We start from the raw sequence: 23,866 nt of genomic DNA, 5'->3' as shown, positions 1-23,866 counted from the left end.
TTGTGTGTCAGGTACCTCCACATTTTTGTTTTAATAGTTCTGTTAAACCTCTCGACCACGCTAGCCTTCACATCGCTGGCCGTAACGAAATGTTCAATATTCTCACGTTTGAGAAAATTTTGGAAGGTCCTGTTAAGAAATTTTTTACCATCGTCCGTTTGTAGCTTTTTAGGAGCACGCCCCTCTTGCAGTAGATTTCGGAATGCGCCTGTCACGGCCCCTCCAGTCTTGGTTTTCAGCGGCACGGCCCAAGCGTATTTAGACAGCATGTCTATACACATTAAGATGTAACAGAAACCGTCGTTGAACTAGCGGTGTTCTCTCATGTCCACGAAGTCGGCCTGCCACTGCCAGTCCATTTCGGACACCAGCGTCCTGTTTCTCTTAAAACGTACGCGCGCCGGCTTGTGCAGCGTATAAGCAGCCTAGCCAGACAACCACTCGACCACCCAGCCGCTCACACCCCGGGATCTCGCGGCCCGCACCAGACTCCCCGCACCGCCGTAACTACCCGATTTCCGAAGGTTATAATAGAGCGCACTCATCCCCGCGGCAGACATGGTCCCCTTCCAAACCAATACACACTTTCACACACCTAAAGCGAGGGATGCGCCGACTTGGGGCTTTGGGACCCTGAGGCGCCGGACCGACCGGCCGGGGGGAGGCGGGAGTTTCGACCCACACCATTGGCTCCTAAGGGGGCGGGACATGCACACATAACAACACGACATTGGCTGGCAAGGGTGCGGGACAGCCAACCATCTCGGACGACCATTGGCTGGAAAAGGGGGCATGGTACCTGTCAAAAGTTTGACGAAAGGTGTCGCTTTATACTACTACCGTTGTTCCCCAAGAAGGAAAGCTGTTTTACACTGACGTCACTCCTTTTTATTTAATCCAGATTTTAAAGACAACTCCGCCCTCAAAGGAAATCAAAGGAAAATGCTGTATTAGTACGAGCTGCACAGGCTCTGAATCAGACCATTTCAATTAGTCTGATCAGTGCAGGACAAGTTAATGTAGAATTATTGCTTTGTCTGTCTCTTGTTTATATATAAATGAATGTCTCTTAAAACTTAATGTTAGTTTTTAATTTAGTTTTAGTTTTACGCCATGCGTTGACATATGCACAAACACACGAAATGTCTCATTCCTGATTCAGCTCATGCTCCATAGGAGAGAAAAGATTCCTCCTGTTTTTCGTACAACCATATCAGAACAGAAGCCCGTGTCACCCAGGTCTGATTCAAGATCGAGTTGCATCTTCAACATTTTGTTTTTGTTTCTGATCATAATTTTCTTTAGTTATGATCAATATTGAACATTTTCTAAATAAAACAAAACTAATCAAACATGCAGGCAGATTTTTTAAAAGTATTAGGAGTTGACAGAGCGCTCCTTCGGAATAGTTGTCAGAAAATGTGAGAAAAGGAAAGTTACGTAAACTCTCACACACAGCATTAAAGACTGGAATCTGATCATAAAAAAACTAGCTGTCTCCCCATCGGTAATCAAGCCCCGGTTTCCCGCGTGACAGGCAAGGACACAAACAACTTTACTAACTAGGAGCGCTTGCTAGCTCTTAGGAAGCATTTACTCTTAAATATGTTACTGTTTTGGGTTTTGACTTTAATTTTCCCGATACCAGTTTTTTACAAAAGTAAAGGCACACAGCACATGTGTGGCACATCACGTCCGAGTTTAGTGACAACTACCTCAGAGATTGTAAGCGGGGTAGTTTCAGATCACTTTTTTTTAAAGGTTCAAGCAAACCCGAATACCTTTGCAAGAGACATTTCAGAATGCAAGTCACATCCAGTACGATTGCTGGATCCCTCAAATTCGACTGAACTATAGCACAGATCTGCAGTCCACAATTAGAATACTGTAGCTGTGTTGTATAAGCTATACCACCCAAAATAGTTCTAAAACAGGAGATGCATCCTCGTTTAGGAATGTGGTATAAAGTGAAATGGTCTGGGAAGAGTCCTATGTTTGAACAGTTCAAAATAGACGTAAAGGGGTATTTACGGACTCTTTCGAAATGTAAGAACAAGCTGTGCGGACCTTATCTTTATTTACCTTGTGTAATCGTTTTCCAAAAAGTGTAATTGTATTATAGCATGTGCCCCTGATGATTTTCTTGATACGTTATATGTGCTCTTGTTTGTATTGTATGTAGTTTTGTTGTTCAAATAAAATGTAAAAGACACAACTTTCCGGATGCGGATGCTGTAAAAATAAAATGACATCAAGGGTGCTGTATGCATAGGTCTGAAACCTGCTCCACAGAAGATCTTTATCCAGAGGTGTTAAAGAAGTCGAGATCTCGCCATGAGAGGGGAAGCATCTCAGAAAAAGCAGGTGCAGTCGGTTCCACGGTCATAACGCCACTAAGTCGGGTGACAAGAGCAAAACCCACCCGGCTTCCTCCGGGCAAGTAATAAGACAAAGAGACAGCGCATGGCGGGTAGTGTGGCTGAGTGGTCTAAGGCGCTGGATTAAGGCTCCAGTCTCTTCGGGGGTGTGGGTTTGAATCCCACCGCTGCCAGGTGCTTCTGTCAAGACCCCCTTTCAGCTGGCTTCAGACAAAAGGGAGGGAACTGCTTTTCGGCAGTCTCTCAAAAAACTAAGCAAAGAGTTTAAAGATACTTTCTCAGCTTGACATCAAGGCACAAAACAAAAACCTTCTTGCGTCCTCTCAACCCAGAAGCGCTTTGCCACTTTTGGGTTATGCAGGGAACGACGTCTGCCCAGATCACTTTTGTGTCAATGCAAATCGTTGTGTGCCCTCCGTTTTAATGTTGGCTGTGCTAGCGTTCTGCTTCTGTCTGTGAAACTTGAATGTTCTGCTTCTTCACACCAAATCGTCGGCGGGGGTTGAGCTTGTTAAATCTTTGCGCATAGCGCTCCTTTGGAAGTACTTTGTCCAAGTTCAAAAGCGATCGTGGGATTTACTTCATGCGTGCAAAAAGCATGCCTCGCACGAAAGCCAGAAAGGAAACGAACACTTGCATTCACCTGGATTAAAAGGCATGGGATTTGCCTGAAAGGATAAATTCTGTACAGTAAGACAGGAAGAAAGGCACCGCTGGGAATTGGACCCAGGATCTCCTGTTTACTAGACAGGCGCTTTAGCCAACTAAGCCATGGCGCCGGCAAAGTGCTGTCCTTTGACAGCCACTTGGACACGTCTCAACTGCTCTGAGACATCTGTTCGGTGAGCCTGCTCACCTTGCAAGTTGCCTCATTTACATGTGATAGCTCCACCACTAAGAGAAAGGATGAGAAATGGCTTTTATCTGGCACTTTTCATGTCAGAGGATCTCAATCTGCTTTCCGTGTACAAGAGGATGTCCAACTCATGTAGCTAAAGACGTAGACGACAGTGCTCCACTGAAATCTTGATCTCACAACCCTCGGCATGACTCCGCTGTGTTCTGCTTTAGACAAAAGGGGGGAAAAGACTTCTTTCATCACACGTTTTGCACTGTTTACGGTGTTTGCAGTGCTCTTTCTTAAATGAAAACCAGGAATCGGCACCATATGAGGTGACACTAGATAATATTGGAACAAGTAGCCTCGCCATTCCATGCGTGATGTCAGCAAAGTGTAATTCCTGTCTTTATAGTGTGCTTGTTAGAGACTTAGCTGGCACCCAGAGCGCTTTAAATCCGGGAGTCAGCAGCCCAAGACAAGAGAGCTTCCTTCGTCTATGTTTTTTGCGTGGAGGGGGGAAACCATGCATGTGCTGCAAACGATCTTAATATCGAAGTGCCGTCCCACATAACCGATCCGAACAATCTGCTTTACAGAGGAGCACTGCCGGAGCTTATGGTTGGCAAACTGAAGACCAGGCCGACCTCTTCTGTGACTCTTGAACACTCAATCTCAAGATTGTGAATTCAAGCTCCACGCTGGCGGGAAATTCCATAGGTAATGATCACATTTTCTTGCATGCTAATCAAAAGAAATATTAAGAAACTTTTCCCCATACCAGTTTTTTACAAAAGTAAAGGCACATGGCACATGTGTGCCACATCACGACCGAGTTTAGTGACAACTACCTCAGAGATTGTCAGCTGGGTAGTTTCAGATCAGATCACTTTTTTATGAAAGGTTCAAGCAAACCCAAATAGTTTTGCAAGAGACATTTCAGTATCCCAGTCAAAACCAGTACGATTGCTGGATCCTTCGAATTCGACTGAACTATAGCACAGATCTGCAGTCCACCATTAGAATACTGTGGGTGTGTTGTATAAGCCATACCGCCCAAAATAGTTCTAAAACAGGAGATGCATCCTCGTTTAGGAACGTGGTATAAAGTGAAATGGTCTGGGAAGAGTCCTTCGTTTGAACAGTTCAAAATAGACGTAAAGGGGTATTTACGGACTCTTTCGAAATGTAAGAACAAGCTGTGCGGACCTTATCTTTATTTACCTTGTGTAATCGTTTTCCAAAAAGTGTAATTGTATTATAGCATGTGCCCCTGACGATTTTCTTGATACCTTATATGTGCTCTTGTTTGTATTGTATGTAGTTTTGTTGTTCAAATAAAAAGTAAAAGACACAACTTTCCGGATGCGGCTGCTGTAAAAATAAAATGACATCAAGGGTGCTGTACACAGAGGTCTGAAACCTGCTTCGCAGAAGATCTTTATCCAGAGGTGTTAAAGAAGTCGAGATCTCGCCATGAGAGGGGAAGCATCTCAGAAAAAGCAGGTGCAGTCGATTCCACGGTCATAACGCCACTAAGTCGGGCAACAAGAGCAAAACCCCACTGGCTTCCTCCAGGCAAGTAGTGAGACAAAGAGAGCGGGCACAGCGGGTAGCGTGGCTGAGCGGTCTAAGGCGCTGGATTAAAGCTCCAGTCCCTGTGGGGGCGTGGGTTTGAATCCCACTGCTGCCAGGTGCTTCTGTCGCGACCTCCTTTCAGCTGACTTCAGACGAAAGGGAGGGAGCTGCTTTTTGGCAGTCTCTCGAGAAACTAAGCAAAGTGTTTAAAGATACTTTCTCAGCTTGACATCAAGGCACAAACCAAAATCCTTCTTGCGTCCTCTCAACCTAAATGCGTTTTGCCACTTTTTGCGTTATGCAGGGAACGACGTCTGCCGAGATCACTTTTGTGTCAATGCAAATCGTAGTGTGCCCTCCGCTTTAATGTTGGTTGTACTGGGGTGCTACTTCTGTCTGTGAAACTTGAATGTTCTGCTTCTTCACACCGAATTGTTGGCGGGGGTTGAGCTTGTTAAATCTTTGGAGAATGGAGTCTGCTTCTTGCTGTTTTTCCTGTGGTTGCAGTTACAAAGTTGATCGTGCTTTCACATTCTGTTAAATTCTGTATTCACTGGCTGAGCTTTATCAGTTGGTTCGAAAAGGAATCTCTGCTTCGGTTCCAGAAAACTCATCTGTAGTGTGTTTTTTTCCGTGCCCATGGCAGTCTTTTAAAGCTGGTAGTAATGGCGGCGAAGTTAATTTTTTATCCGCTTTAAAAGAATAAGGACGGGCTGGGGCGAGCTCCATTTACCACTCTTTCAGCTAACCGCCGAACTCGCAAACTGATTACACTGCAGAGCCACAGGCGCCTCGCTTTTCTCCATTCTCTGGGTCAGGGTGAAAAAAAAACTTTGCTGGTATTAGCTGGCCTGCTGGGAGCACCTCTTCTTCACTGATAAGCAAGATTTGTGTTTCATCTTTCGCAAGCTGTATAGATTTCTTTCAATACAAGTTGTTCCAGAAAGGAAACGAAAATAGTTCTAAAACAGGAGATGCATCCTCGTTTAGGAACGTGGTATAAAGTGAAATGGTCTGGGAAGAGTCCTTCGTTTGAACAGTTCAAAATAGACGTAAAGGGGTATTTACGGACTCTTTCGAAATGTAAGAACAAGCTGTGCGGACCTTATCTTTATTTACCTTGTGTAATCCTTTTTCATAAAGTGTAATTGTATTATAGCATGTGCCCCTGCCGATGTTATTGATATTTTATATGTGCTCTTGTTTGTATTGTATGTAGTTTTGTTGTTTTCAGCTGACTTCATATGAAATGGAATGAATTGCTTTTTCACAGTCTCTCGAGAAACTCAGTTTTAATGCCCTCCATTTTAATGGTGGTTGTACTTGCGTGCTGCTTCTGTCTGTGAAACTTGAATGTTCTGCTTCTTCACACCGAATCGTTGGCAGGGGTTGAGCTTGTTATATAATAATTATAATAAATAACTTTATTTTATATTGCGCCTTTAAAGGTGGCAATCTATATGAGAGCGCATGTAACAGCACAGGACACCCAGTTAGGAGCTCACACAGCTTTCAGCTCAGTGTGCAGCGCTCTCTTGCCTTCCTGAAGATGACGTTAAATTAGTTAAAATCATGTAATAGTTAACAAAGCTTAATAGTGAAACAGCCAGCACAAATGGTTGTGTTTGTGATTATGTCACTTCTCTACTACAGCAGTGTCGATAAAAGAAACTCTGAAACCACTAAAGCACTGCACAACTGAATTCGGGAGAATAATATTAGGGATTCTGAGCGATATCTGCATACAAGCAATCCAATACAGATGCTGAAGTCTTTAAATATTGACTCTCCCTGTTGTGCTGCCTTTTCCTTGAAGGAAAACTATTCAACTGGAAGAATGTTTATCGCAGGTTTAAAACTTGCTGTTGCTATTTGGAGAAATCCACAAACTCGTGTTTTTCTTGTGTTTTAAAAGACAGCCATACCCACTGACAAAATAACGACACTGCTGCTGATTTTTTCCGGAGCCGAATCACAGTTGACCTTTGTGAGCCAATTGATGAAGCCGACCCTGTGAATACTATGGCAGAAGGTGGAAGAGCGTTCAACTTTATAACTACCGCAACCACAGGAACAACAGCAAGAAGCAGAATCAATTTCCCATTGAATGGTGCTGTTGTTTGAGGTATGCGTTGTGAACGCATGCAGAGAATCCCACAATTTCTTCTAAACTTGATAAAGTATTCCTGATGGAGCGCTGTGTGCAAAGATTTCATAAACTGTACTCCTGCTGACAATTCGGTGTGAAAAAGCAGAGCATTCGAGTTTCACTGATAAAAGCTGAATGCAAGCCAAAAGCAATATTAAATGGAATTGACAGCACACTACGATTCGCACTGACTGAAAAGTTATCTCGGCAGCTGTTGCTCCCCGCATGAAGCTGAAAGGGTCAATGAGCATTTCTGTTGAGAAGACAAATTAAAGCTTTTTTCTGCCTTGATGTTGAGCTGACAAAGACTATCTTGAAAGATATCCCAATCTCTCGACAGACTGTCGAATAAATTCTTAACTGATCAAATTCTCATCGGAAGCAAGGTCTTAACATAGAAGAAACTGGCAGCAGCGGAATTTGAACCCATTACTCCAAAAAGACTATAGCCTAAAACCCAGCACCTCAGACCGCTCAGCCACACTACCTACTGCAGCACATTCCTTCCTCACATTACTCAATTAAAGAACACTGGGCTTTAGCTCTTGCCCGACATGGAAACGACTGTACCTTCGTTTTATGAGATATTTCCTGTCACTAGGTGAAATCTCAACTTCTTTGGCAGCTCTGAATATAGTTCTTCTTTGAAGCAGACTTCAGACCTTTTATTTAATTTATAAAGGAGGGCGCATTCCAAAATGTGTAATTCCTGTTTTAGAAAAGCTCTGGGCGGTGTGTCTTCTTTTAACGCACAAACAGTGTTCTAACTGTATACTGTAGATCAGTGCAGCTATCGTACTGGATTTAGCTGGGATTCTCAAATTTTTCTTAAGAAGGTATTCAGGGTTGCTTAAAACTTGAATAAAAAAGTGATCTGAAACTACCTACTGTACCTTCCAATCTCTGATGTTGCTGTAACTAAACTCGGATGTGGTCTTTTGCAGATGTGCAGTGTGCCTTTACTCTTGTCGTATTAAACATTACCTCTGTTGTTGGGCAGAGTTGAAGGGGAACAAACTGCACAGAAAATTACGAAACGATAAAATGTTTCTACACTTCAAAATGTCCCTTTAAAACCCTCCTCACACACGTCAGTGTGGGGAGTGGGCAGGTAGAGAGGTTTTACAGATGCTCATGATATTTCTCATGGGGTGTTACCTGTTGTAGTATCTCTCTCTGCGCCTCTGCGGCTGAAGTGTGAGGTAACGTTTTGAACAGCCTCTTTGTCTTACAAAACAAGAAATGAAAATCAACGGGTAAATTGAACAGTGCAGTAATCAGCACAGTATACATTAGGAAGCAATTAAACAAAAGATTAGCAAAAATTGAAGCTGAGTAGATTGGAGTAAGAAATTAATTCTATTTGTAAGCAAACAAGAACCCACGCTGGGCATGAATCACACCAATCTTTCAGCATTTCTGAAACGTTTGATTGAATTGACAAAGAAATCCTCTCCCGATCTTCATCTTTGAAAAGGTTAACCTTTTGAGCCAGCAGGTGTAACACTGCAAAGCTGCCTGTTTCTCACAGATGTTTGAAGCTGTAGATAACATTTTGCAAGGTTGGTGCCATGGCTTAGCTGGTTAGTGTGCCTGACTAAAAAACAAAAGATCCTGGGTGTGAATCCCAGTGGTATCTATTCATAAACAGCGGGCCAATCACTGCCAATATTTATGGAGCTCAATTTAAGGATTAAAGGATATGCATGTGTTACAGCTTTCTGCAGGTATTTTATGTTTTAGCACAAGTGTTGGCTCTGTGGCACAATGGAGGGCGTGTTGGGCTTCTAGATGTTAATAGAATTAAGTCATTCAAAGGTTGTGGGTTGGAGTCCACCCAGAGTCACATGTTATTTTGATTCAGCCTTTCGAAATCCTCTAGGGATTGGTGTTGATCAAGTCAAATAGAGGACTTCTTCTGAGTCGACAGTCGAAAATGAACAAGCGGCCACAAGGGAGAAATTAGCACTGGACCTGGTCGGTGATTGCATTATTCCTATCCTGTAGTCCTTGCACTGGTTCCCTGTCAAGTTTCATGTCGACTTTAAAATCCTCATGCTCACCTATGAGCCTCTCCATGGCTTGGCACCTCAGTACCTGTCTGAGCTCTTATTGCCCTACTCCCCTAATCGCAACCTTGGCTCTTCTAATTCTGGTCTCCTATCTGTCCCCCAAGCCCGTCTACACTCTACGGGTGACAGGGCCTTCTCCGGTTATTCCCCCAACCTCTGGATCTCTATCCCCAAGGATATCAGAGAGCCACCTTGTCTAAACTCCTTCAAATCCAGACTCAGAGCCTCCTTCTTTAGAAGAGCCTTTAATTAACTATTCTTTACCCCTTTGCTCCTACTGTATTTAGTACCACCATCTACTGTCTCCTTTAACAGTGTATTCTCATCCTGCTTATCTTGTGTATTTTTTCATTGTATTGTTCTCATTCTGCAAAGTGCTTTGAGAAGCCACCTTTAAAGGTGCTATATAAAGTAAAGTTTATTATTATTATTATTATTAATAATTAACAGTGCATTTAACACTGAGCACACTTGGTCCTTCTTTGAGAAGGACTGCAGGGGTAGGGAACAAGCTTTTCACGTGTGTTGTTGAAGACCATATCATCGCTTTGTTGCAGGAAATGTCTGAATGCCATCATCGGAGTAAGGACAGGATCAGGGTTTGGGGAAGTCTTTTTGATGCCTGAAACTGTGTGGTTCCTGGTTGTAACGGCTGGCACTCTACACATAAACAACAGAGAACACAGTTGACATCGCTGAACTGCCTAGCGGACATTTTGTCGCCTTCTTCTGACCTGTATTTAAAGCAATTCTCTAAAAACGTGGCACATTATATCTGTGGTACCTTTATGGAGGGTGAGCGCACTCATAAGGATCATAGATTCGATCACAAGCATCTAAAAATTAGCGTGAGAAAATGACATCACGCTATAAGGTTGAATGGCACGAGTTCTCCTTTTCCCTCTGTAGAAAATGTGTGTTTTAAAGGAGATGTCATGTTATTTTTTTGCCAGACAAAGCCATGCCGTAAGAACAGTGTGGTTATTTAAATGTATTGGTATGAAATTGGTTTAAATCAAAGGGATGTAACAACAAAAAATTAAGTGCTTCTTAACACAGAGATAGTTGGAGATATTTGGCAGCAGTGGGATTCCAACTTACGTCCCCAAAGAGTCTGGACCTTTAATCCAATTCTTTAGAGTGCTCGGCTGCATTAGCCCTGACTGCCTCATACCTCACACTGGCTCAGAGAAAACTGGGTGGCTTGCAAAGACTGGTAGGAGAGGAAAGGAATAAATACTTATTTTTTATCTGCTAAAAGAAGAAAGGAAATATTTGATAATTGTCTAGCAGTTGTTTTGATCAAATTATTGTAATGCAGTGGCAGGTACAGATGCAGCCATTCAAAATGCGCGGTAAAAACCCGCGGTACGGTAACCTACCCACAAGCCACCGCGGGGCACCGGAGCATACCGCAGGGCAAGTGATTGGCTGGCCAAAATGACCGACAGGGGCACTCGTGGTGCATTGGTTGGTAGTGCAAAGATTGAATCATTTAATGTCTTTACTGTGCACATTTTAATCCGCTTAGTTTTGAATATTTATATGGATTTTACCACTAAAGGGAAATTTTAGTAGCTGAGCATAAAAAGAAGAGGAGCATAACGCATCTGAAGGTCATAAACGATATTAATTTAAAACATTACTGTATGTATGTAAACTGTACTGTGTATGGCTGGTCTTGGTAGTTTAAAGAAAAAATACACACCAGTCTTCCATTTCTCCCTAAACATTTTAAGCATGAAAGTTTTATGAAACGGTACCCAAATATGCGATTGCTGTATAGAATGAATTTTAATTAAAAAAAAATATTTAACACGAACATTAAGCTGTTTACATCTTCCGCCTGAGAACAGTCACCCGTTGCTACCCAACGCAGAATGGTGATTGGCTGACACCATCTGACACCCCTCTGATTGGAGAAAAAAGACGTGCTGGCGTGCTATACCAGGAAGAGGATTCTTTCCATTCAAAACGTGTATTTTAAAAGTTTAAGAAGTAAAAACCTTACAGCGTACACAGATTTCTAAACTGATCAGGATCGTTATCTTTGTCTTATGCATAATAATGTTCACCGCTCTGTCCAGCAAATTAATAATAAACTTTATTTTATATAGCGTTTTAAACGAATAAGTAATTAGATTGCTCATAAACCTAATCACTTGCTTTTTCTTTTTATTTAGGCTCAGATTACAACTATAGATCGAATTATTAATAACCATAATAACAACCAACCAACAAAAACAACCATATAAACATAATGGTGGTGCTGGACCTTCCAGTTTTATTTATTTATTTTTTAATCGCGTAACATAAACATATTACCGTATGCAAACTGTACTGTATACAATATGTACATGTATATTTAATGTCTTAACTGTGCCCGTTTAAGTATTGAATATTCATATCTAATTTTACCACTGAAGGGAAATCTTAACATAAACATACAGTATATGGCTGGTCTCGGTACTTTAAAGAAAAAAATACACACCGGTATTCCATTTCTCCCTAAACATTGTAAGCTTCGAAGTCTTTAACTAACGTGATACCGGAGTCAACAAGCATACTTTTAGAATTTGATTAAAAGGGAATATAATATGGAATCGCGTATCTCAAGAAATTAATAACGATATAATTATATTCATGTTGCAAAAGAACTGCAACGGACATAAAAACTCCCTTGCATGGTTTCATTACGACCAGAATCGGTCTTGAGATATTTTTAACTTGATTTACAGTATTTGAGAGGTATGTCTTAACACCGATACTACAGTGCTTAAGTACTGCTCACGTATATGTTTCTAGGTTTATATTATGCATTTCATACGGTCAAATTACTTTTGAGCAATAAGAAGCGAGAAACGGTATGCGTTTTACTTTCGTTTTGTGCTGGGACCCGTGGATTGATTAGAGATATCAAGTACATACAAGTCATTTTTTAAATGTTGTAGTTCGTCTTGAAAAAATGTTACGAGTACATCATCTATCAACAATTACACAGGTTCTGTTTCCATATTGCGGATTTTGGTTACGTAATATTATTTTCTAGATTTCACGTTGTGAATATGATGGGATGTCTGATGGGATGTTTCTAAAAATCCATCCTCTGTAAAACGTCTTCTCCAGTTGTCCTGCATATGTATTCGCTAATGAAGCTGTGTGTTCTGAGCCTAGATCTCTACATTTCTGTATGAACCAGCTTAGAGGGCTAAAGACAGCTTGTGTTTAAATTGAGTGTAAGGCAATTTATGCTTCTAAAGTCATGGTCAGCATTTATCTTTGTACTGTGTTGTAAACTTGTTCTGTGCCAAGTCACATTATTTTATAGCGTTTTTAAAGCGTTATCAAATACGGTGTTACTGTAGTTTACTGAGTCCCATGTCACATGGTCTGTGATTGAAACCTGTAAAACCGGTTTAATTCGTCACAGCCAGCACTCTTCAGGTGTGAGAGTCTTCTGCTCAGAATGAAACGCTAAAATGTTTGTGTATATTCTAATGGTAGTGGGGGCGGGGTGTGTGGGAATAAGTTTGGTTGAAACATTTTCTCTGAAAGCATTTTCTTCTTGTAACCGATCTTGTTACAGCATGTTACAGTTTACTATTATTAACCATATTAATTTTAAGTGCTTAATGTAAAATCTTGTAAAAATATATTTTCATTGTTCAAATATACATTAAGTCTGACTATCATATAATAAGTTAAATACAAAACTAAAGAAAAAATAGGGTTAAATATAATTCAAAATATTTTGCTAACAATGTTAACTGTTTATGAATAATAAAATGTATTAACTAAGGAGTAGGATGGCACAGTTGTTAGTATGTTTTTTGTTTTTTTTAACCCAATCTCCGGGAAACCATTAGTACGATGGTGAATCGGAGATTCTCAACCCTTGCTGCGTACGACTGGAAAAGAATTCGTGATCGGATCAACGAAATGCTTCGTAGGAGGAGGCAGTCTTTTCCTCTTGTCTAACAGTCTGTCCACAAACAAAACATTCCTGTTAGACAAGAGGAATTGAAAAAAAAACAATGTTGTCAATGAAAACCGGTGTGTGTGTCTCTCCCTGCTGGATGTCCCTCTCACAAACTGCTGAATGAATAAAATAATTTTATTGAAAACGAGTTTGCGATTGTCTGGTCTTTAAATTCTGTAGATACGCGATTCCATATTATATTCCCTTTTAATCAAATTCTAAAAGTATGCTTGTTGACTCCGGTATCGCGTTAGTTAAAGACTTCGATGCTTAAAATGTTTAGGGAGAAATGGAATACTGGTGTGTATGTTTTCTTTAAAGTACCGAGACCAGCCATATACTGTATGTTTAAGTTCCAAAATTAATATCGTTTATGGGCTTCACACGCGTTGCAGTATGCTCAGGCACTAAGTAAAAGGAGATGCTTCGTATTGCTTGACTAATTTTAAAAACTAAGTTATAAATATAAAAATTGCAGGCGCTGCTCTGGTGCGTCGGCTCCTACACAGTGCCTGTCTGCCGTAAGCGTTACAATATACATACAGTACCCAACACTGCTTGTACCCATCTGTCATGTAAATAAAACACCTTGAATTGAATTGAATTGAGGGGAGAAGGGGGGGATACTAAAGCCAATACTGGCTCAATGGGCTTTGACGTGCTAATGCGTTAACGGTCCGGGTGTGGCAGGCTTCCAATGTCAACTCGACTCGATTAGAAGACAATGAACGTATTTTAGCCCTAAATGAATTAATAGCAAACATGGTTTACATAAAATACATTTTTCCAAGAAAGTTTATAATAATACGATCTATAGTTGAAATCTGAGCCTACTTTAAAAATAAAGGAAAAGCATTTTCAAAGAGCAATCACGCTGTGTTTATGAAGAAAAAGTGATTAGGTTTATGAGCAATCTAATTACCTATTCGCTTAAAATGCTATATAAAATAAAGTTTATTTAGAGATGAATGATCAGTGTCGCAGTTTAAATAATGTGAGTCAGGAAACTAACACAGCGCCACCGGATTTAATAACGCAATAAAAACGCTATAAAATAATGTGACACAGTACAGCACAGTACAACAATACTGACCATGACTTTAGAAGCATAAATTACCTTACACTCAATTTAAACACAAGCTGTCTTTCTGTATGAACCTCTAAGCTGGTTCATACAGAAAATGTAGAAATGCATTAGCCTGATCATGATTAAAAAACACATAATTAAACACGCGTTTGCGATTTAAATCAGAACACGATTTAAATCAATATAAATGTTTATATTGTAACGCATACTGTCCCGCCTCCATTTCTCTATAACAATTTACTGTTGCACACACACACACAATAGAAGCAGGAACCACTGTCAGAAGGGAAGATATATTCAAAATATCGCAAATATCGATCATGTTGCGATATTTTGAAATATAAAAGTCAATTGATTGTCCATAATATCGCTTACCTATTTTTTCGAAGAAATGTTTGTTAAAATAAAAGTCCAGCACCAGCTGGATTCAAACACACAACCTACCAGTTGGAAGTCACGCACCTAGACCAGTAGGCTACAAGACAGCTCGCATATTCAGGTAGGCGAAACAGCCTTACACAGTCCTGCCGCAGTACACGGATATAATCATACCGTTATTAAATTCTTTAGATACGCGATTCCATATTATATTCCCTTTTAATCAAATTCTAAAAGTATGCTTGTTGACTCCGGTATCACGTTAGTTAAAGACTTCGAAGCTTACAATGTTTAGGGAGAAATGGAATACCGGTGTGTATTTTTCCTTGTGATATTTTAAGCTCTAGTTGAATGATAGGTGTCGCATTTTAAATCATTTTCGTAGCTAGAAATTATGAAACGCCCTGTTAAAAGCAAGGAAGTTTTTATGCCCCGTTGAAGTAAAACAAAATGCCTGACAAAGTATGGCTTGGACAGATTCCAAGTGCTTGTACAAATGTGCTAAAGAAATTATACTTTGAGTATACAGCTTGTCCAAAGTCATCCATTATTAATACTATTAGTAATATCTTCAGTAAAGGCTTTGATGCATAAATATTTCTGATAAAGGTAGGTTGTGTACTTCTGTCCAACTGAGCAATCTTGCTTTCATAATATATACCAACATTTTAATGACTGATGATTAACATGCTGTAATACACAGTTCAAAATTAAAGGCTCAAATGCTGTACATGAGAGGTTAAGCTCCCCCTGGCGGTTTTACAAGGCGACGCCGGATAGTTAGTCACGTGACACACGTGAAATGCGTGATACCGCGTGATACTGTGACACGCCCACCGGGGTATGCCGCGAAATACCTCACCCATTTTGAATGGCTGCATCTGTACAATTAAGGTATAATATGTACATGAACTGAGTCTGAAATCTGAGACGGTGATGGAAACTGACTATCACTGGAGGACAGTTCATCATGAGTGGGTAAGCCTGCATAATGAGGGAGAAGAGATTGGCCTCTGTGACGCAGTGTCCAGTGACACTAACTATCTGTCCTACTGTTCTCTGCTAACGTAGAGGGTGAATGTTGTTTAAGGTGAATGTAAGGTTTCTTTTTTGTAAAATATTTTCGAGCACATTTTTGTTGCTGAAACTTTATCTTGTGCATTTGAATTAATTCCAATATTGTCACCTAATTCTATACATTGTTTCATCAGACTAGAACATTTAGAGGAGCTCAATTGCATTCATGAATTGCATAGTGATAGTATTTCTTGTCATTTAAATATTTCAGTCAAAAATATAGAGAAGGTGCTCCTGTTTTCACCATTATAAAAACTGTGTTTCACCAGTAATATTTACTCTCATAAAAGTATTGTAATTGTATTGTTCTGTTCTGTGACAGTCTTGAGTGACACAATCCTTCTCTTTTACTGCACTACACTTCTCCAGGAGCCAGTTCAGCACACGAGGATCCTCAGTCAAACAAACACTGCAATAGCTTGATAAAAGACACGTCTCATCCTTTCTCTTAGTGTTGGTGCTACTATTCTATGCAAAGGAGGCGCCTTGACAATTAAAGGAGTCTTCATGAAGGTATTAATGGCAAGCTCTCCACTGGCAATTGACCGGGCTTTTGAAGAAACCAATCTCATTCAACAACCATACAAATTGCACAGCTTAAGGCACATGAAGCGAAATTCGTGAGCAGATAGACACAAAACAATGTCGCTTCACATTATTTGCAAAGCTGTTTTGCTTGTCTAACCACCTCTTCCTACTTTGCAGTGAGCACATATATTTTATTTTCTTCTCTTATATTTTCCTTGATATTTTACTATCCCTTTCCCCCATGTGGAGATGAATCCACATCCAAAACCCCATGTTTCACCCTGCATTTGTGCCAGTTTTACAATCTGTGTAAAAGCCTGCCTTACACAGGTCTAGTGGTACAATCAGTCAGTCTGTGTTACTTATATAGCTGTATACAGTGGAGTCATGCTGAGGTTATAAGTTCAAGCCTCCCCTGGAGCCATTAAGTCTTCTGAATGTTTTTCACCCATAAAAAGTTCATTCGCCATAGCAGTTTCACTGTGACTTTGCAGGTAAAATATTCTTAATGAGAATAATATTTTGTATGCGATAAATAACCGCACCAGAAAATATTGGAGAGAAATGGCTTGTCGCACTATTTGCAGCAGACACTCAGACACAGAAATGTCCTGTCATTAAAGAAAATTTATGAAGAAGAGGTGTGACATCACTGCAAAGGCGATATTTTCTGATGTCTGTCTTGGTTAATAATCATTTGCGTGGGAATTACTTCTGTCATTATTACTAATACTGATAAAAACAGAGAACTCACAGCTCTCTGGATGTTGGTCATGACTCTAGAAAGTGTTTTTATTTGCAAGCGGCTCTGGAACTCAACACCAGTTGATGGGTCACTTCTGTCAGACACATCAGTGGAACCCAAGCCCACCTACACACACATTCACACACACTGATAGATATACTGTACACCTACATTCTCACACACATTTACACTCACAGACACATCACACATTTATACACACAATCAGACACTTACACACTCACATATATACACTCACACATGCTATCATCATTAATACTCACATAGACGCAGGCACTACACACACTAACAGACATACCAACACATACACTTACAAATATAAAACTACCCACTGACAGACACCACACACTCACAGACACACACCATACACACACATTCACAGGCATGCATTCACAGAAACAGACACTACGCATACTCACAGACACACACTTATAGACACCAAACACTCAGAGACCTCACACGCTCACACACTAACAGCCCACACATGCACATACACCACACACTTCCAGACATGCACCCACACACGCACAGATACCACAAACACACTTATCCACAGATACACAATAACTAACACAAATATAAAAACTACTAATACTACAACAGTAACACTATCACTAACACTGACACAAACTACTAATAATAACAGCAATGCTGTTACTAAAACTAACATTGCTACTAGTGTTAATACTCTAACAGTAACACTATAATTATAATTAATATTAACATGAATATGAACATTAAAACTAAAACAATCAGTATTGCCACTGTCATTAATACTCACATGAACACTAGCATTAAAACTACCAGTTGTAATCTCACTAATATTAACATGAAGACACTGATATTAGTATTAGTTGCTACCCGTGACGTCACACCGCTCTCTGTGACAAATGCGAGACACTTAAACGCGTGCAGTGACGGAGTTCCTGTCGCCGTGGTTACCATTCTTATGATTTATAAACACTGGAAAAATGCATTTAAACTGTTACTTACATACATTTATGAACTTGAAATATCATTTTCTAGCTCTAGGATACAGTTACCTAAATAATAATATGAATAATCATTGTTTAATTTCAGATTGAACATTATTAACCCTATCTATCTATGAATTGGCTTCATTACTCTGCTCTCCTCTCCACTGATAGCTGATGTGTGGTGAGCACTCTGGCGCACTATGGCTGCCATCGCATCATCCAGGTGGATGCTGCACATTGGTGGTGGTGGAGGGGAGTCCCCATTACTGTAAAGCGCTTTGAGTGGAGTATCCAGAAAAGCGCTATATAAGTGTAAGCAACTATTATTATTATTAACCCTAAACACACTATGGTAATTGGTCGATACAGTCATTATCGTCCTGGCCAAATTTCCCATTGGCCCTTACCAATCATGGCCTCCTAATAATCCCCCCTCTTTGAACTGGCTACATTACTCTGCTCTCCTCCCCACTGATAGCTGATGTGTGGTGAGTGTTCTGGCGCACTATGGCTGCCGTCGTATCATCCAGGTGGATGCTGCACATTGGTGGTGGTGGAGGGAAGTCCCCATTACCTGTAAAGCTCTTTGAGTGGAGTGTCCAGAAAAGCGCTATATAAATGTAAGCAATTATTATTAATTAACTGTTTTTTAGATATTTAAACAGGATCAAGAAAAGAATCAGTACTCACCAATTGGTGAAGTTAATCGATTTTTCTACGGTTCTTCAGTTGAAATAATTGGTTGTCGATAGATAAGTGATCAATAACTCTTCTCCGTGCGCTCCGTGCTCCTCCCGCGCTCTTTCTCTCTCTGATCCCGGCTCTCTGGCTGGTGTCTATGACATCACAGCGCTTATTCTGACAGAGCAGAGCGCGTCTCTGCTGCTTTTGTGTGTCTTTTTCAGGAATGCCAGAGGTACTCGAAATGTTGCAAAAAGAAAAGCGTTTTTTTTGTTTTGTAAAAAAGTGAGTGCTGAGTTTTATTTTATACAGGAAACGCATGTATGTTGCAACACTAAATTCTATAAATAATTGAGAAATAATAAAGTCAGGAAAACATATATGTAAAAATACAATTTGATCACATAATTTACTTCATTATCTCTGGTGGTTAATTTTTTTTTCTGTTGTGTTTTTTTCTCTTGTACCTGTTTCTGGTCCTCTGGTTGTAGTTATATTTGTAAATTCTATACGTTTAATAAACAAAAAAGAGCACGTCTCTGCTGGAGGAGTCTTCTGTCCGGAGCCCGGAGGGCTTTTCATACAAATATAACATCTCCCCCCCAAAAAAAACGGGCTGTGAAGAGAGGCGATTTCTAACAGTTGGAGGAGGAGAGCGACAAACAGAGGAATGAAATTCATTAAACAGAAATAAAAAGTTTACTTTACAGATTAATGCGTTACAAAGCGTACCCATGTGGAGCAGTAGAGAACGAGCACGAGTCCCTGAAATAAGCGCTTTTAAGGGTTTTACACGAATCATCAGAGTATAGAAGCCAGGAGGATCAGACTCATGTTCCTGGAGGTTAAAATGTGTATCCTGGTTTTATTTCCACCCAGCTCTCAGCTCTATAGATAGTTTGATGATTTACATTAACTGTATAACTGTTACAAGACTTCATCTAATTGTACATTTATAAGACTGTCTTTGAGACACTTGTGAGAGCAGCTGAATCCCAGGGCTGGTGTAGAATCACCAGAGCACTGCTCAGAGATACAGACTGGTCAACTGGTCACTATTGTAGTCACGACCATTGGCCCATTGGCTACTAATAATCAATATACTGATCAGAGTGTCAATACTGGTGTTTATTACATAAATACTAATATAATTACACACTCACTTGTGTTATAAAACACTTAAAAACATGTTTGGAGGCTGATATACAGTAAAGAAAGTAATACTGAAGGGCTGGAAGTCCTGGAAAGGGTTAATAGAAGCTTCTTGCTTCTGCCCTGGAACAGAGCCCACAGCTGCCAGATCAGTGACCCCTGAGCCCAGTTCACAGAACGGAGAACCAGGAGCTCTTTTATGTTCATGTAGCAGCACTGATCGTCTGAATATCTTCTGGTTCTGGATTGTGAGGATAGAGAGCAGTACGGAGTTGAGCTTCTGTCTGAGTGTGAGTCTAAGCTGTGAATCTGACTGAGAAGAGAATAATGTTTTTTTTTATTCTGCCTCAGAATTTTTCTTCTTTGCCAAATGGTGTTACATCCCCTTCAGATACTCTGCACAGACTGCCAGAGAGAAGAGGAGAGAGAGATGGACAGAAAAGAGCACACGCAGCTAGAGAGACATACAGTACGTCTTGATTTACTTTGAAGCAAGTGTTCATTTCCCTTCTGGAACAAGTTGTTTCTGAACTTCAAGAAATTCAAACAACTTATGAAAGATAACATACAAGTCTTGCTTATCAGGACAGAAGAAATACCGCAGGAAAATGCCAGTGATTTTTCTCCTTTTAACGAAAAGTGGAGAAAAACAACGGCAGTGCATTTCCGTCGGCTTGATTTAGCTTAATACAAGTATTCACTTCCTTTTCTGTAGATTACAGAATGCGAAAGATGAAATAAAGTTATTGGTTATTCATGGTCAGTGCAGGAGAAATACTGCTGGCTGGCAGGAAAATGTCAGTATTTTATTTTAACTACAAACATGTGAATGGCAAAAAGCAATGGGAGTGTGTTTCTGTGCAGTTGTTAAACAAAGGGCTGGTGGTTCAAACCCACTCAGGGATGTGCTTCAGATTGTTCTGCTGTAACCATAATCTCTGTTTAAACTTGATGGGATTTCTTTGCAAACCCTCTTGAACTTTGCAGGAAATTTGCATTTTACTTGTGTGGAACTACAAGTAAACAATTAAGTACCTCAGTAAATGTCCAAGAGAACCATTTTCACGTGTGGAATTTTATCTTCAACTGGCTGTCAGGAGAATTAATTTATACACCCGTTGTATCCTTAGCAAAAATATTTTAAAATTAGAACACAGATTTGTTGGAGAACTTGACCATCATTATTAAATGAGCATTATACAAATGTGCGTTGATATTTTGTATATGTACCTTAATTGTAATAAATATAAACATAATTGCTTTGATATGGATGTTCATTTGAAGGATTTGAGGAAACTATCAAGGATCTCAGAACAACCAATCTTGGTAAAGATTAACGAATACAGTAAGTGTGAAGCTTGCACACAAACGAGAGAAAAAAAACAGTTTTAATTCATTTCATTAAACTGACGGTGTGTATAGCAGAGGATGGTTTCGATCCATCGACCTCTGGGTTATGGGCCCAGCACGCTTCCGCTGCGCCACTCTGCTGACAGCTATCAGAGCGTCATTCAACACAACTGCTCTATCTTTGCTTTCTAAAAGTGCGCCCGAGATGAAAAGTCTAAACGGTAAACGCAGACATCACTTTGAGCACTTGGTCTTTTATAGTACAAATATCACACGCTGCACTACATGGGCGTGTCTTCAAGATCGTTGTGAACCAAAGCTTCTGCTTTCCGAGGCAACTGATTCTTTCGTCGTTAATTCTGAAATATTAAATGAGAATCAGTGAAACGAAAACCAAACACGTACAGATGCAGCCATTCAAAGTGCGCGGTACAGACACCGCAGTACAGATACCGCAGGTAAGATGACACGCGATACCGCGTTGCGTGATTGGTTGACCGACAGGGGCACTCGTGGTCCGTTGGTCTGTCGTAGAAAGACTTACTGTAAACGCCTTTACTGTGCCCGTTGTAGATATTGAATTTTACCACTGAAGGGAAATCTTAGTAGCTGAGCATAAAAAGAATAGGAGCATACTGTAACGCGTGTGAAGGCCATAAACGATATTAATTTTGGAACGTAAACATACAGTATATGGCTGGTCTTGGTACTTTAAAGAAAAAAATACACACCGGTATTCCATTTCTCCCTAAACATTGTAAGCTTCGAAGTCTTTAACTAACGTGATACCGGAGTCATGCAAGCTGTCTTGTAGCCTACTGGTCTAGGTGCGTGACTACCAACTGGCTGGTTGCGTGTTTGAATCCAGCTGGTGTTGGACTTTTCATTTTTATTTATTTATTTTTTAATCGCGTAACATAAACATATTACCGTATGCAAACTGTACTGTATACAGTATGTATATGTATATGTAATGTCTTAACTGTGCCCGTTTAATTGAATTAAAAAAAAATTATTTAACACGAACATTAAGCTGTTTACATCTTCCGCCTGAGAACAGTCACCCGTTGCTACCCAACGCAGAATGGTGATTGGCTGACACTATCTGACACCCCTCTGATTGGAGAAAAAAGACGTGCTGGCGTGCTATACACACTACCAGGAAGAGGATTTCTTTCTATTCAAAACGCGTATTTTAAAAGTTTAAGAAGTAAAAACCTTACAGCGTACACAGATTTCTAAACTGATCAGGATCGTTATCTTTGTCTTATGCATAATAATGTTCACCGCTCTGTCCAGCAAATTAATAATAAACTTTATTTTATATAGCGTTTTAAACGAATCAGTAATTAGATTGCTCATAATCCTAATCACTTGCTTTTTCTTTTTATTTAGGCTCAGATTTCAACTATAGATCGTATTATTAATAACCATAATAACAACCAACCAACAAAAACAACCATATAAACATAATGGTGGTGCTGGACCTTCCAGTTTTATTTATTTATTTTTTAATCGCGTAACATAAACATATTACCGTATGCAAACTGTACTGTATACAATATGTATATTGTAACGCAACGGGGCTCAGGCGGGCGCCCTTGCCGCATCTGGTCGGCCCCTGCACCGTCCGGGGCTCGAACCCGGGACTTCCGCGTCTCTCTGCAGCGACCTAGCCCCGTGAGCTAAAGAGAGATCTCTCCACAGCCCAGTAGCTGTGGTCCTGCTATCACAGGGAAGGGCGGTGACGTCACCCGCTCTGGTACGCCGGCTCTTACACACACTGCTTGTCAGCCGTAAGCGTTACACTCTCCCCCGCTTAAATCGCCGTCCCCGGCGAAGGGCTATCCCATCCCACTTCTGACACCAATGTAACGCAACGGGGGCTTAGGCGGGCGCCCTTGCCGCATCTGTTCGGCCCCTGCACCCTCCGGGGCTCGAACCTGGGACTTCCGCGTCTCTCTGCAGCGACCTAGCCCCGTGAGCTAAAGAGAGATCTCTCCACAGCCCAGTAGCTGTGGTCCTGCTATCACAGGGAAGGGCGGTGACGTCACCCGCTCTGGTACGCCGGCTCTTACACACACTGCTTGTCGGCCGTAAGCGTTACAATATTTAATGTCTTAACTGTGCCCGTTTAAGTATTGAATGTTCATATCTAATTTTACCACTGAAGGGAAATCTTAACATAAACATACAGTATATGGCTGGTCTCGGTACTTTAAAGAAAAAAATACACACCAGTATTCCATTTCTCCCTAAACATTGTAAGCTTCGAAGTCTTTAACTAACGTGATACCGGAGTCAACAAGCATACTTTTAGAATTTGATTAAAAGGGAATATAATATGGAATCGCGTATCTCAAGAAATTAATAACGATATAATTATATTCATGTTGCAAAAGAACTGCAACGGACATAAAAACTCCCTTGCATGGTTTCATTACGACCAGAATCGGTCTTGAGATATTTTTAACTTGATTTACAGTATTTGAGAGGTATGTCTTAACACCGATACTACAGTGCTTAAGCACTGCTCACGTATATGTTTCTAGGTTTATATTATGCATTTCATACGGTCAAATTACTTTTGAGCAACTAATAAGAAGCGCTAAACGGTATGCGTTTTAGTTTCGTTTTGTGCTGGAACCCGTGGATTGATTAGAGATATCAAGTACATACAAGTCATTTTTTAAATGTTGTAGTTCGTCTTGAAAAAATGTTACGAGTACATCATCTATCAACAATTAGGTTCTGTTTCCATATTGTGGATTTTGGTTAGGTACAGTATTATCAAATCCAGTGGCGCTGTGTGTTACTTTACTGAGTCCCAATCTGTGATTGAAACCTGTAAAACCGGTTTAATTCGTCACAGCCAGCAC

At 40.4% G+C, this 23,866-nt stretch overlaps 1 protein-coding gene and 2 non-coding genes across 2 annotated transcripts; 2 read left to right on the top strand and 1 right to left on the bottom strand.

Annotated features, from left to right (window-relative positions):
• LOC138242764 (zinc finger protein 271-like) overlaps positions 1-23,866 on the bottom strand; it is a 1,399,044-nt gene that overhangs the window by 72,853 nt on the left and 1,302,325 nt on the right.
• On the top strand, positions 2,470-2,551 carry trnal-aag (transfer RNA leucine (anticodon AAG)). The gene has a single exon. It is a non-coding gene; the product is annotated as a tRNA-Leu (tRNA).
• Positions 4,828-4,909, top strand: trnaf-aaa (transfer RNA phenylalanine (anticodon AAA)). Its single transcript has one exon. It is a non-coding gene; the product is annotated as a tRNA-Phe (tRNA).

This window comes from Lepisosteus oculatus, chromosome 14 (assembly GCF_040954835.1).
Source record: "Lepisosteus oculatus isolate fLepOcu1 chromosome 14, fLepOcu1.hap2, whole genome shotgun sequence".
Classification (NCBI taxonomy): Eukaryota; Metazoa; Chordata; class Actinopteri; order Semionotiformes; family Lepisosteidae; genus Lepisosteus; species Lepisosteus oculatus.
This window is presented reverse-complemented; position numbering and strand designations above follow the sequence as displayed.